The following is a 13,835-nucleotide window of genomic DNA, read 5'->3' on the forward strand; positions in this document are numbered from 1 at the left end:
GACCCTATAGGACAGAGTAGAACTGCCCCATAGGGTTTCCAAGGAGCAGCTGGTGGATTCGAACTGCCAACCTTTTGGTTAGCAGCCAAGCTCTTAATCACTGTGCCACCGGGGCTCCAAGCACTTGTATAGTCCTTAGCAAATGGTCAGGAATGCATTGTTTATTTATTTATTTATTTTTTATTTTTTATTGAGGTGTAAGTAAAGTTTTCTTTAAGGAATTTACATTAGACCTCTTTTATAGGTGTAATCTTTCTGTTTTCAGAATAAGTTTTCCTTCCCCTTTACTGATATCTTTCCATGCTTCATTACTCCCAGGCTGCAGATTATTTTTTTATTATTATTATTTTTCCTCCCTGATGAATACAAAGGGATCTCGATTCATTGTTTGCCAATATACTGAATGGGAGGATTTATTCTGGTTCACTCACTGACCACTTAAGTTCAGGCTGAATCTCAGATCTATACCTGGAGGCATAAAGTGCTAGAGCCAGCTCTGCAACTCTGCGTTAAATCATATGGTCTTAAAGTATACCACGGAAATAACCAAAGGCCACAAATCAGGGCTTTCCACCCCACCAGAACGAGTTGTTAAACATTTACAGCACATCACTGCCTAAAGGGCAGGTGAATGTGCATATCCCTGGGTAAAATTTCCAGAGCCTAATTGGCATTCATCAGACATAACTCTTCTGTCCCAAAATTGGTTATTCTTCTAGCCATTTTGCCTGGTTTTCTGTTTAGCAAATTGGCAGAGTATAAAAAAACTATATTATCTGATTTCTACTAATATCAAGGAGCCTTCCTGGCATAGTGGTTATGCGCTCAGCTGCTAACCGAAATGTCGGAGGTTCAAACCCACAATCAGCTCCACCGAAGAAAGATGCGGCAGTCTGCTTCCATAAAGTTACAGCCTTGGAAACCCTATGGGGCAGTTCTGCTCTGTCTTATTGGGTTGTTATGAGTCAGAATTGACTGGATAGCCAAGGGTTTACACTAATATCATGGTTCTTGCAATTTTCTTGGTGGGACTACATTTCTCAGAATGCAATGTCTTGTTCCTTGGGGACAAAATGACTAGAAAAGATTGGGTGAGCAAGAAATAGGAAAAGGGTATTAGGGGGGATTGGAGATAATGCTAAAAAGAAAATGTCATTCAACAACTCATTCATTCAAACTATAATTATGGAATACATCCTGGGAACTAGACACGATTCTAGGCACTGTCAATGCAATAGCAAGTTTACATAAGCAGACTTAGCCCTCCTGGATCTTATGGTCTTTTCACAATGGAGGACAGCTGCTGAATGTTATGGTTTGTACATACCTTGGTTCTCTGAACAAAGAAGGAGACTGTAGCGGAGAGATAAATTGTCTTCCTATCTTATTTTAGGCAGAGAGACTTTCTTTAATGAGGTAAAGTATCTGTAGGCTGCCAGTTGGTACCTGACAACAGAACTATTTTTATCTCTTGCAATAATATTTCCCATATTTTCTTAAAACATTCCATATAAGTTGAAGACTCTTTAATCTAAGTATCTTTTCTTTTTTGGGGGGGTCTTCATGAGTATTTATGTTAAGTTGTGAGATACTTCACTGATGACTGCCAGTTAGACAACTGGGAGTCACTGTTGTCTTCTTCTTCTGCCTCTTCTACTTCCTTCTCCTCTTCTTTCCTATTCTTCCTCCTCCTCTTCTTTCTTCTTCTTTTTATAGTGCTTTATTTCAAGGGATGTCTATGACTTGAATTGTACTATTCATTCATTCCTTCATTTGCTCAACAAAAATTTATTGAGCATCTAATAGATAAACAACTCTTTTCTAAGCTCTAAACATTATTTAGCCTGAGAACACTTACCGGTTTTTAGGAAAATTAACTTACCTGACTACTCATTCCTATTTTGTTTATTAATATGACTGCATTTTCTTTATTTTGCTCAAGCATCACAGTTTTCCTTGGAAAACTCTGATTTTGCATCAACATGAACTACCTCACCCCACCGTCTAAGCCAAGATATTTTGGACTGTAAACAGGTCCTAGAGTAACTTGAGGGAAGGCAGCCTTGCCAAGATTAGTATCCTGCTATTTTTTACTCATACCGTGAGAAAAACTTTCCAGGCTGAGAAGGTTGATAATATGGTAGTCTCCTAAGATTTCTCCTGATTAACCTTGTCTCCCTGAGTAACGTAGAGGTGCCTAAAATTCCAGTGACACTAAGGCAATTAACTAAGCCAGAGGATTCCATTGTCTAATTGGTAAAAGCAGACACTAAGTTGGTTTGTGGCTTCCCCCACATAAGCCTGGTAGAACATATAAAAGGGATTGGGAGGTGTATTGGAATGCTATTCTACTGCCCCACTAGTGAAACAGGAACAGAATGCTTTCAATTTTCAAGGTTTATTTTTCTTTTGAAATTAGGCATTTTGGTATTATCCTCCAAATTAAAGTAAATACTTATCAAATTTGCAATTGAAAGTAATTAAATAAGAAAACCAGAAACCAACAATTAAATATCATTTAGAAAAATAAATATGTTTATGGTACCTTTACTGTAACTATATAATTAATTTTAATACTGTAGCCACCAAAAATTAATGTGGGTTCCTTCATATATATCCGTTTTTAATCAGAAACTTCTTACAGCTCAATTGGCAGAGTGTCTATTTTCTGTTGCCAGATATTGTTTGCTAAAGAAATTTAATCCTATGTGTGACATGTTTGACAAATAAAGTATAATGATATGAATATATAACCATGTAACCATGATTTTAAATACTGTTATACTCAAAAATAGGTTTCAACAGAGCTTCAAGACTAACACATACTAGGAAGAAGGACCTGGTGGTCTACTTCTGAAAAAACTGCCCAGTGAAAGCCTTATGAATAGCAGTGGAACATTGTCTGATATAGCGCCGGAAGATGAGCCAATCAGGTTGGAAGGCACTCAAAAGGCAACTGGGAAAAAGCTGCCTCCTCAAAGTAGAGTCGACCTTCGTGATATGGTTGGAGTCAAGCTTTTGGGACCTGCATTTGCTGATGTGGCACTACTCAAAATGAGAAGAAACAGCTGCAAACATCCATTAATAATCAGAATGTGGAATGTATGAAGTATGAATCTAGGAAAATTGGAAGTCATCAGAAATTAAGTGGAACAGATAAAGATTGATATCCTAGGCATTAGTGAGCTGAAGTGGATTGGTATTGACCGTTTTTAATCAGATATTCATAAGGTCTGCTATGCTGGGAATGACAAATTGAAGAGGAATGGCATTGCATTCATCATGAAAAAGAACATTCCAAGATCTATCCTGAAGTACAACTGTCAGTGATAGGATGATACCCATATGCCTACAAGGAAGACCAGTTAATAAGACTATTATTTAAATTTATGCACTAACCACTAATGCCAACGATGAGAAAATTGAAGATTTTTACCAACTTCTGCAGTCTGAAATTGATCAAACATGCAACAAGATGCATTGATAATCACTAGTGATTGGAATGCAAAAGTTGGAAACAAAGAAGAAGGATCAGAAATTGGAAAATATGACCTTGGTGACAGAAAGGATGCCAGAGATCACATGATAGAATTTTGCAAGACCGATGAATTATTCATTGGTCTCAACAACATAAACGGCGACTATACATGCGGACCTCACCAGATGGAATACACAGGAATCAAATTGACTACATCTATGGAAAGAGATGATGGAGAATCTCAATATCATCAGCTGGAATAAGGCCAGCGTCCAACTGTGGAACAGAGCATAGATTGCTCATATGCAAGTTCAATTGAAGCTGAAGAAAATTCAAATAAGTTTTTGAGAGCCAAAATATGAACCTGAGTATATTCCACCTGAATCTGGAGACCATCTCAATAATAGATTTGACACGTTGAACACTAATAACTGAACACCAGATGACATCAAGAACGTTATACAGGAAGAAAGCAAAAGGTCATTATAAAGACAGGAAAGAAAGAAAAGACCAAAATGGATGTCAATAGAGACTCTGAAACTTGCTTTTGAATGCAGAGTAACTAAAACAAATGGAAGAAATAATGAAGTAGGAGAGCTGAACAGAAGATTTCAAAGGGTGGTTCAAGAAGACAAAGTAAAGTATTATAATGAAATGTGCAAAGATGCGGAGTTAGAAAACCAAAAGGGAAGAACCTGCTTGCCTTTTCTCAAGCTTAAAGAACTTAAAAAATTCAAGCCTCAAGTTGCAATTTTGAATGATTCTGTGGGCAAAATATCGAATGACACAGAAAGCATCAAAAGAAGATGGAAATCATACAGTCATTATACCAAAAAGAATTGGTCTACATTCAACCATTTCAAAAGGTAGCATATGGTCAAGAACCAACGGTACTGAAGGAAGAAGTCCAAGCTGCACTGAAGGCACTGGTGAAAAACAGGCTCCAGGAATTAGTGGGATACCGACTGAGATGTTTCAAAAAATGGAAGCAGCACTGGAGGTGCTCACTGGTCTATACCAAGAAATTTGGAAGACAGCTACCTCACCAACTGACTGGAAGAGATCCTTATTTGTACCCATTCCAGAGAAACATCATCCAACAGAATTCAGAAATTAGTGAACAATATCATTAATATTATACGCACGTAAAATTTTGCTGAAGATAGGTCAATAATGGTTGCAGTATTATGTCAACAGGGAACTGCCACAAATTCAAGTTGGATTCAAAAGAGGACATGGAATGAGGGATATCATTGCTGATGTCAGATGGATCTTGGCTGAAAGCAAAGAATACCAGAAAGATGTTTACCTGTGTTTTAGTAACTATGCGAATGTATTTGACTATATTGATCAAAATAAATTATGGATAATATTGCAAAGAATGGGAATTCCAGAACACTTAATTGTGTTCATGAGGAACCTCTACATAGACCAAGAGACGGTCATTTGAACAGAACAAGAGAATGTTCCGTGGTTTAAAATCAGAAAAGGTGTGTTTCAGGGTTGTATACTTCCACCATACTTATTCAACATGTATGTTGAGCTAATAATCCAGGAAGCTAAACTATACGAAGAAGAACGTGGCTTCAGGATTGATGGAAGACTCATTAACAACATGTGATATGCAGATGGCACAACCTTGCTTGCTGAAAGCAAAGAGGACTTGAAGTACTTACCAATGAAGATCAAAGACTACATCCCTCAGTATGGATTAAAAAACCAAAAAAAAACAAAACAAACCCATTGCCGTTGAGTGGATTCCAACTCTTAACAACCCCATAGGACAGAGTAAAACTTCCCTACGGAGTTTCTAAGGAGTGCCTGGTGGGTTTGAACTGCCAACCTTTTAGCTAGCAGCTGTAGATCTTAACCACTACACCTCGACATAAAGAAAACAAAAATCTTCTCAACTAGACCAGTAAGCAACATCATAATAAACGGAGAAAAGATTGAAGTTGTCAAGGATTTCATTCTACTTGGACCCAAAATCAATGCCCATGGATGCAGCAGTCAAAAAATCAAATGACATATTGCAGTGGGTAAATCTGCTGCAAAAGACCACTTTAAAGTGTTGAAAATCGAGGTGGGGCCAAGATGGCGGAGTAGTCAGACACTTCCGATGGATCCTCTCACTACAAAGACCTGAAAAAACAAGTGAATCAATTATATATGACAATCTAGGAGCCTTGAACATCAAAGGTAAAGTTGAGGAAATGGACTGAGTGGTAGGGGGAGGGAGAGACAGTTCAGAAGCAGCGAGGAGTTGCCAGACCTGACCCAGTGAGAGCCTGAGCCCTTCAGGCCTGATCAGCTCATGGGTGAGCAGTGAAGCAGGTAAGCAGCATGCTTGGGAGGCATATTCTGCACTGGGAGAGAACCAGCAGCAGAGAGTCTACTTGGCCACCCAGAACCAGTGAGAAGAAGCCCTCAACTGGCAAAAGATAAGTACTTGCACCCGGCCTACCATGCGGATCAAACCACCTCTCTTAGGGAAAAACTTGTCTCCCATTTACCACCCCACTCTCTGCTCTGCACTGGGTCCCAGACTGGTTTCAGCAATTGCCAAGTCTTCTAGGCCAGAAGTAGGAACCGTCACAAGCCCTGAGCCATTCTCCCAGCCTTGGAGAGTAAACAAATTAACAAACAGGGGAAAAAATACACTGCTGGCTCCCCTAAGCCATGAAGCCAGGGTAGGCACAGCTCCTTTGCCTAGGCACAGGCATAAGGAATCCGCGGACTTTGAGTGTCTTTCCCTCTGCATAGACCTGTATGGGCCCATTTCACCAGTGTAGGCCCTCATTATTACAGTACAACAGGGTATATACCTGAAGTCTAACTTCAACTGTTTAAGCTGTGAAGTGTCAGGTTCGTGACATTTGACACTGCTCTGCCTATTAAGCAGGATCTTCACCTACACACTTCAGGGGCCTGAGTACTGGTGGATCACCCACGTCACCTAGCCACCTGCGATAAGGAACCAAAAATAAGAGGTGCCCCACAGCCCTTACAGCCAACACTGGGTGCTCTTAGTCTGGCTGAAAAACCCACCCACCTTTGCGCTGTAGGGAACAGAGACACGTCTTCCTCCTGGATACTCAGGAGTGGCCGTCAGCCCCCTGCCTTGCTCAGAATGTGTCCCCCTGCTGGCGAGATACCTGTCCTTACACCAATCACCCACACCTCTCTAGTACTGTAGGTGAGAGCCTGCACCACACACCTAGTAGTTATCTACTTAGGCACCTGAGCTGAACCCATACAGGAGGAGTGGGCAGACTCCTGAGCTCATATACCTAATAACAGATCTAACCACCTGATGACAGGACATTAGCACTTCAAAGCTGCTGATAATCAAACTAGCTCACACAAGCAGCCTATTTGGGCATATCAAAACAAAACAAAAAACTAGAACACAGTAAGCAAATGTAAAATAAATTAATGTAATAACTTACTGATGGCTCAGAGACAATAGTCAATATCAGATCACATAAAGAGGCAATCCATGATGGCTTCAGCAACCTCCCAAAATAGTCTAGAAATTTTCCAGAGGAAGAAAATTTCTTGGAAATACCAGAGGCAGAATACAAACAATTAATATATAGAACTCTACAAGATATTGGGAAGGAAATTAAGCAAAATGCAAAACACACAATAGAGGAAATTAAAAAGATTAGACAGGACCATAATGACAAATTTAACAGGCTGCAAGAATCCAAAGAGAGACAGCAATCAGAAAACCAGAAGATTAACAATAAAATGTCAAAATTAGACAACTCAATAAAAAGTCATAGGAGCAGAATTGAGGCAATGGAAGTCAGAATTAGGGAGACTGAAGATAAAGCACTTGACATAAAATTATCTGAGGAAAAATCAGATAAAAGGAGTTAAAAAATGAAGAAACCCTAAGAATTATGTGGGATTTTATCAAGAGGAAAAACCTACAAGTGATTGGAGTAAAAAAGGCCGGGGGGGGATAACAGAAAATACAGAGAGAATTGTTGAAGATTTGTTGGCATAAAACTTCCCTGATATCATGAAAGATGACACGATATCTATCCAAAATGCTCATCGAACCCCACATAAGGTAGATCTCAAGAAAGTCATCAAGATATATTATAATCAAACTTGCCAAACCAAAGATAAAGAGAGAATTTTAAGAGCAGCTAGGGATAAATGAAAACTCATCTACAAAGGACAGTCAACAAGAATAAGCTCAGGGGACCTCATACCATCAAGAAAGCAGCGCCGGGAGCAAAGGGCGTCCTTTGGACTGGGGCCCTGCACCGAGAAGCCTCTAGTCCAGGGGAACACTGATGAGAAGGCCAAGAGAGAGAGAAAGCCTTCCCCTGGAGCTGACACCCTGAATTTGGACTTTTAGCCTACTTTACTGTAAGGAAATAAACTTCTCTTTGTTAAACCCATCTGCTTGTGGTATTTCTGTTATGGCAGCACTAGATGGCTAAGACAGAATTTGGTACCAAGAGAGTGCAGTGCTGCTCTAACAGATACCTAAAATGTGGAAGTGGTTTTAAAACTGTGAATGGATAGACGAGTGGCAGTGATAGAGGACCATCAGCAGCACAGAACCTACAGCAGCAGAGAAGTAGCAGCAGCAGAGAACCAACAGCAGGAGAACCAGGACACTGGAGAAAGACGGCGCTGGAGCCGGCCCACAGAGCGAGAGAGCTGAATGCCTGTGAGCAAGAGGCTTCCTGGAGGAGTGGGGTGCCTCTGGGCACTTACCAATGGAGCTACTGAGCTTTGGAACACTTGCCCCAGCAGGGCAGATGTGGGCGTGAGGCCTGAGGGCCGAGATGCCATAGGAAGCAGAAGCTGAAGAGACAAGCGACACAAGAAGCTGAGCTACCTCCGTCTCAAAAGGTTCTTGGCTTTGACTCTGTGGAGAGTGTATCTCCTGATCTCAGTCATGCTACTTGGGCGTGTTATTATGCAAATAATACAGGATATGATTTTGTCAAGAACGAGAGGTGCACAGTTGTAGAGAAGCCTCATCGAAGCTGGGAAGTTATCAATTCCAAACCAGATGAAAGAGCCAGACTCAGCCACTGTATTGCAGAATCATGGATGAACTTCAGCATCTTTATCCAAGAAATGTCTGTTTTTAAACAGCAGAGCCCTGGCAAGTACTGTTTGCATTTTTGTGTTCACTGTTTAAGTGTAACGATATTGGACAAAAACTATACAACAAAATCAAGTCAGTTCTGTTGAAACTAGACTTCGGAATCGGGGAACATATTAATCAGAAGAAACATGAGAGATCTGAAGCAGATAAAGAAAAAAGTCAGAAGGATGACAGTGAATTAGACTTTTCAGCCTTTGTCCTAAGATTAGCCTCATGGTTGCTGCCAAAGAATTATCTGTATCTGACACTGATGTATCAGAGGTATCCTGGACGGATAACGGGACCTTCAACCTTTCAGAAGGATAAACTCCACAGACGGACACATCTGACGATCTTGACCGACCTAGCAAGCAGGAAGCTTTCTCTCTCGAGAACTCTCAGAATTTCCATCTCTAGAAAATGGCATGGGAACAAATGATGAAGACGAATTAAGCATTGGCTTGCCTGCTGAGCTCAAGAGAAAAAAGAAACGGTTGGACGGTGGCCACAGACCGAGCAAAGAGAAGCAGTCAGCAGCTGGTCTCACCCTTCCTCTGAACAGTGACCAAGCCTTTCGCTTGATGAGCAACCTGGCGGGGGACGTCATTACAGCTACAGTGACTGCTGCTGTCAAAGACCAGTTAGAGGGTGTGCAGCAAGCACTTTCTCAGGCTGCACCCAGCCTACGAGAGGACACAGACACTGAAGAAGGAGATGACTTTGAACTACTGGACCAGGCAGAGCTTGATCAAATTGAGAGTGAATTGGGACCTACACAAGACCAGGAAGCAGAAGCACAGCAAAGTAAGAAGTCTTCAGGCTTCCTTTCCAATCTCCTGGAGGCCATTAACCTGGGAATCAGCTTGCAACAGAACACAGATAAACCATCAAAAAATTTCAAACACGCAAAAAAAAAAAAAAAAGGAAAAAAATTTGAACTCTGAGCTTTAATGATTACTTTAGATTTTTTTTTTGTCTTACTTTCCCTTCTGCAGTGAATTAATTGGATATATATCAGCTGTCACTGATAGATTGATATTTCTGATAGTTATTTTTATGTAATAAGCATGGAAATGAACTTTATATATATATGTACGTACTGTGTTGTCAGAGATGAATATTAGAGGCTGTTTTTAAAACAAAAACAAAACAAAAAAAACTCACCAAATTATTGAGATCCTCCTATAAGTATTCTTTATTTTTTCTTTACAATTAACTTTTCAAGCATGCAGAACAGTTTATTGTAACCCACTGAAAAATAGCAACAATTAATTGTGAATACTTGCTGTATCAGTGCCCTTGTTCCTAATACTTGGAAACAAAACAAAACTTATGGTAGACTCTGATGTAAAAAGACGAAAATGATCAAAGTATCTTTAGTCGAAGGACTTGGAAAATACTATCAAAATGAATTTCCTAGGAAAATTAAAAAATATGTATATTTAACTAGTTTGAATAGGCTGATTGATACATGTCCGTGTTATTTCTGCAGTTGTAGACTTAGGCTTACTTGTAAAGTGGCATGCTCTGTTGACTGCCACCTCTAGTCTTGCAGTGGGTGACATTAACCCAGGGCAAGCAAGTAGTTGTACCTTACATAGACGGTAGTTATGAACAGATTCTGCTGTATTTTGTTGTTCATTGTCATATGCTTGTAATAGGGATGTTATCAGTGCAGATCTCTTCTGCCTGCTCAGACCCAGCTTAAACCCTCCTCTTTTATATTACATTATGGGAAAAGTCTCCTACAATTGTGAAACTAATTCCTAATGTATTCTATGAGTGGTGTGGTCGTCAGCGGTAGAGAAACAACAGGCTTGTTTTCCTAGTATGTATAGATAGAGGAGAGGAACTGGTTTGGCTTTAAAGTATATTTATTTGCCATTTGTCTAAATAAGTAATCTGTTTTTATTGGGAAGCTAGACTATATCTCTTCCTTTATTTTAAACTTTTTAGATCACCTTTAAATAACCACATTTGGCTTACAGTTTTTAACTAAAAAGCAGAAATCAAGCTAGTTTTGTGATTTACGATTATAATACAAACTTTTTGTGCTGTTGAGGGACCATGTCAGCAACTACCCAAAATTTCTCAGATCTTTGGGTACAGCTGGCATTTCTACGGACACGAACATCTGAGACCCTCAGAAAGGAAGGATAATCCAAGGATAGAGGAAATCATTTTTCGCTTCCCTTCCTTTTAACCCTTCTTATATTTCTGAAGACTCATTATAGGTAACCTGACATTTTAATGCAGCATCTCTTATTTATTTTTTCTTTCTGAGGTATTAAAATATCTAGACTGAATTTTGCCAAATGTTAAAGGGAGAAAAGTTACCGAGGACTTTGAACACCTGCTTTTCGTGATTGGACACTCATGCTTCTGTGTCATTAGTGCCTGGTGACTGTGTTTGATGTCCTTTGTTGATATAAAGTGAGCCTGTGCCTTCATTATCTTCCCCATTTTGGTACAAATGAAAACTTGGTATTAGATCTTTGCACTGTGTGGATTTTGGAGGAATATACCTGAATTCCATTCAATCAGAGTTTCTGGGCATGAAGAAAAATACAGCCACATATTTATCAAAAAAAAAAAAAAAAGAATAAGCTCAGACTACTCAGAAGAAACCATGAGGCAAGAAAGCAATGGGATGACATACATAAAGCCTTGAAGGAAAATAATTGCCAGCCAAGAATTATATATCCAGCAAAACTGTCCCTCAAATACGATGATGAAATTAGGGCATTTCCAGATAAACAAAAGTTCAAGAAATTTGCAAAACCCAAACCAAATTTACAAGAAATACTAAGGGAGTCTTCTGGTTAGAAAATCAGTAACATACGATAACAACCCAAGACTAGAACACAGGATAGAGCAACCAGGTATCAATCCAGATAAGGAAGTCACAAAAATAAATCAAAGCTAAAACACTGAAAATAGGGAAACAGAGATGTCAATATGTAAAAGATGACAACATTAAAACAAAAGAAAGGGACTTAAAAAATGTAGAGATAGATTTATCCTATGGAGAGGAAGCCAAGGCGATATAAAGAAATAAAAGACTAGTATAAACTTAGAAAAATAAGGGTAAATATTAAGGTAACCACAAAGGAAACTAACAATCCTACAAGTCAAAATAAAAAACGAGAAAAACATAAAGACTCAGCAAAAGCAAAATCAACAACAATGAAAAAGACGAAAAGAAAAACGACTCAGCACAGAAACTTAAGTGGAACAAAGAAACTGTGAACAACACACGAAAAAAACATCAAAGTGACAGCACTAAACTCATACCTATCAATAATTACAGTCAATGTAAATGGACTAAATGCACCATTAAAGAGACAGAGAGTGGCAGATTGGATAAAAAAACATGATCCATCTGTATACTGCCTACAAGAGACACACCTTAGACTTAAAGACACAAACTAAAACTCAAAGGATGGAAAAAAATATATCAAGCAAGCAACACTCAAAAAAGAGCAGGAGTGGCAAAAGTAATCACTGACGAAATACACTTTAAAGTGCAATCCATCACAAAGGATAAGGAAGGACACTATATAATGATTAAAGGGTCAATACACCAGGAGGATATAACTATAATAAATATTTACGCACCCAATGACAGGGCTCCAAAATACATAAAACAAACTCTAACAGCATTGAAAACAGAGACAGACAGCTCCACAATAGTAGTAGGATACTTCAGCACACCACTTTCGATGAAGGACAGAATGTCCAGAAAGAAGCTCAACAAAGACATGGACGATCTAAATGCTACAATCAACCAACTTGATCTCAGACCTATATACCAAACACTCCACCCAACAGCAGCCAAGAATGCTTTCTTTTCCAATGTACATGGAACATTCTCCAGAATAGACCATATATTAGGCCATAAAACAAGTCTTCACAAAATCCTAAGAATTGAAATATTACAAAGTATCTTTTCTGACCATAAAGCCATAAAAGTAGAAATCAATAACAAATTCATAGAAAAACACTACCTACCTAAACTAACAGAAACAGAGGTAGAACAACCAAATAAACCTATAACAAAAGAAAAGATTGAAAAGGTAATTAAAAACCTTCCAACAGAAAAAAGCTCTAGCCTGGTTGGTTTCACTGGAGAATCCTACCAAACTTTCAGAGAAGAGTTAACACCACTACTACTAAGGTACTTCAGAGCTTAGAAAAGGACGGAATAATCCCAAACTCATTCTAAGAAGCCAGCATAACCCCGATACCAAAGCCTCGTAAAGACACCACAAAAAAAGAAAATTACAGAGCGATATCCCTCATGAACATTGACGCAAAAATCCTGAACAAGATTCTAGCCAATAGAATTCAGCAACATATCAAAAAAAAAATAATTCACCGTGATCTAGTAGGATTTACACCAGGTATGCAGGGATGGTTCAACATTAGAGAAACAATCAGTGTAATCCATCACATAAATAAAACAAAAGACAAGAACCACATGATCTTATCAATCGATGCAGAAAGGGCATTTGACAAAGTCCAACATCCATTCATGATAAAAACTCTCAACAAAATAAGAATAGAAGGGAATTTGCTAAATATTATTAAGGGCATTTATATAAAGCCAATAGCCAACATTATCCTAAATGGAAAGGCTTTGAAAGCATTCCCCTTGAGAATGGGAACCAGACAAGGATGACCTTTATCCCCACTCTTATTCAACATTGTGCTGGAGGTCCTAGCCGGAGCAGTTAGGCTAGAAAAAGAAAGAAAGGACATCCAAATTTGTAGGTAAGAAGTCAAAGTATCTCTATTTGCGGATGATATGATCTTATCCACAGAAAACCTCAAAGAATGCACAAGAAAACTACTGGAACTAATAGAAGATTTCAGCAAAGTTTCAGGATACAAGATAAACACACAAAAATTAGTTGGATTCCTTTACGCCAACAAAGAGAACTTCGAAGGGGAAATCACCAAATCAATACCATTTACAACAGCCCCCAAGAAGATAAAATACTTAGGAATAAATCTAACCAGAGATGCAAAAGACCTATACAAAGAAAACTACAAGACACTACTGCAGGAAACCAAAAGATACCTGCATAAGTGGAAAGCATACCCTGCTCATGGATAATAGACGCAACATTGTGAAAATGTGAATTCTACCCAAAGTGATCTACATATACAATACAATCCCAATCCAAATTCCAATTGCATTTTTTAATGAGATGGAGAAACAAATCACCAACTTCA

The 13,835-nt window shown here is 38.9% G+C and overlaps 1 pseudogene; it reads left to right on the forward strand.

Moving 5' to 3' along the window:
* The window catches only part of LOC101353525 (reticulophagy regulator 1 pseudogene), a 113,271-nt pseudogene extending 103,730 nt beyond the window's left edge, over positions 1–9,541 (forward strand).
* The last annotated feature ends 4,294 nt before the right edge of the window (positions 9,542–13,835 follow it).

This window comes from Trichechus manatus, unplaced genomic scaffold (genome assembly GCF_000243295.1).
Source record: "Trichechus manatus latirostris isolate Lorelei unplaced genomic scaffold, TriManLat1.0 scaffold00003, whole genome shotgun sequence".
In the NCBI taxonomy this organism is placed as follows: Eukaryota; Metazoa; Chordata; class Mammalia; order Sirenia; family Trichechidae; genus Trichechus; species Trichechus manatus.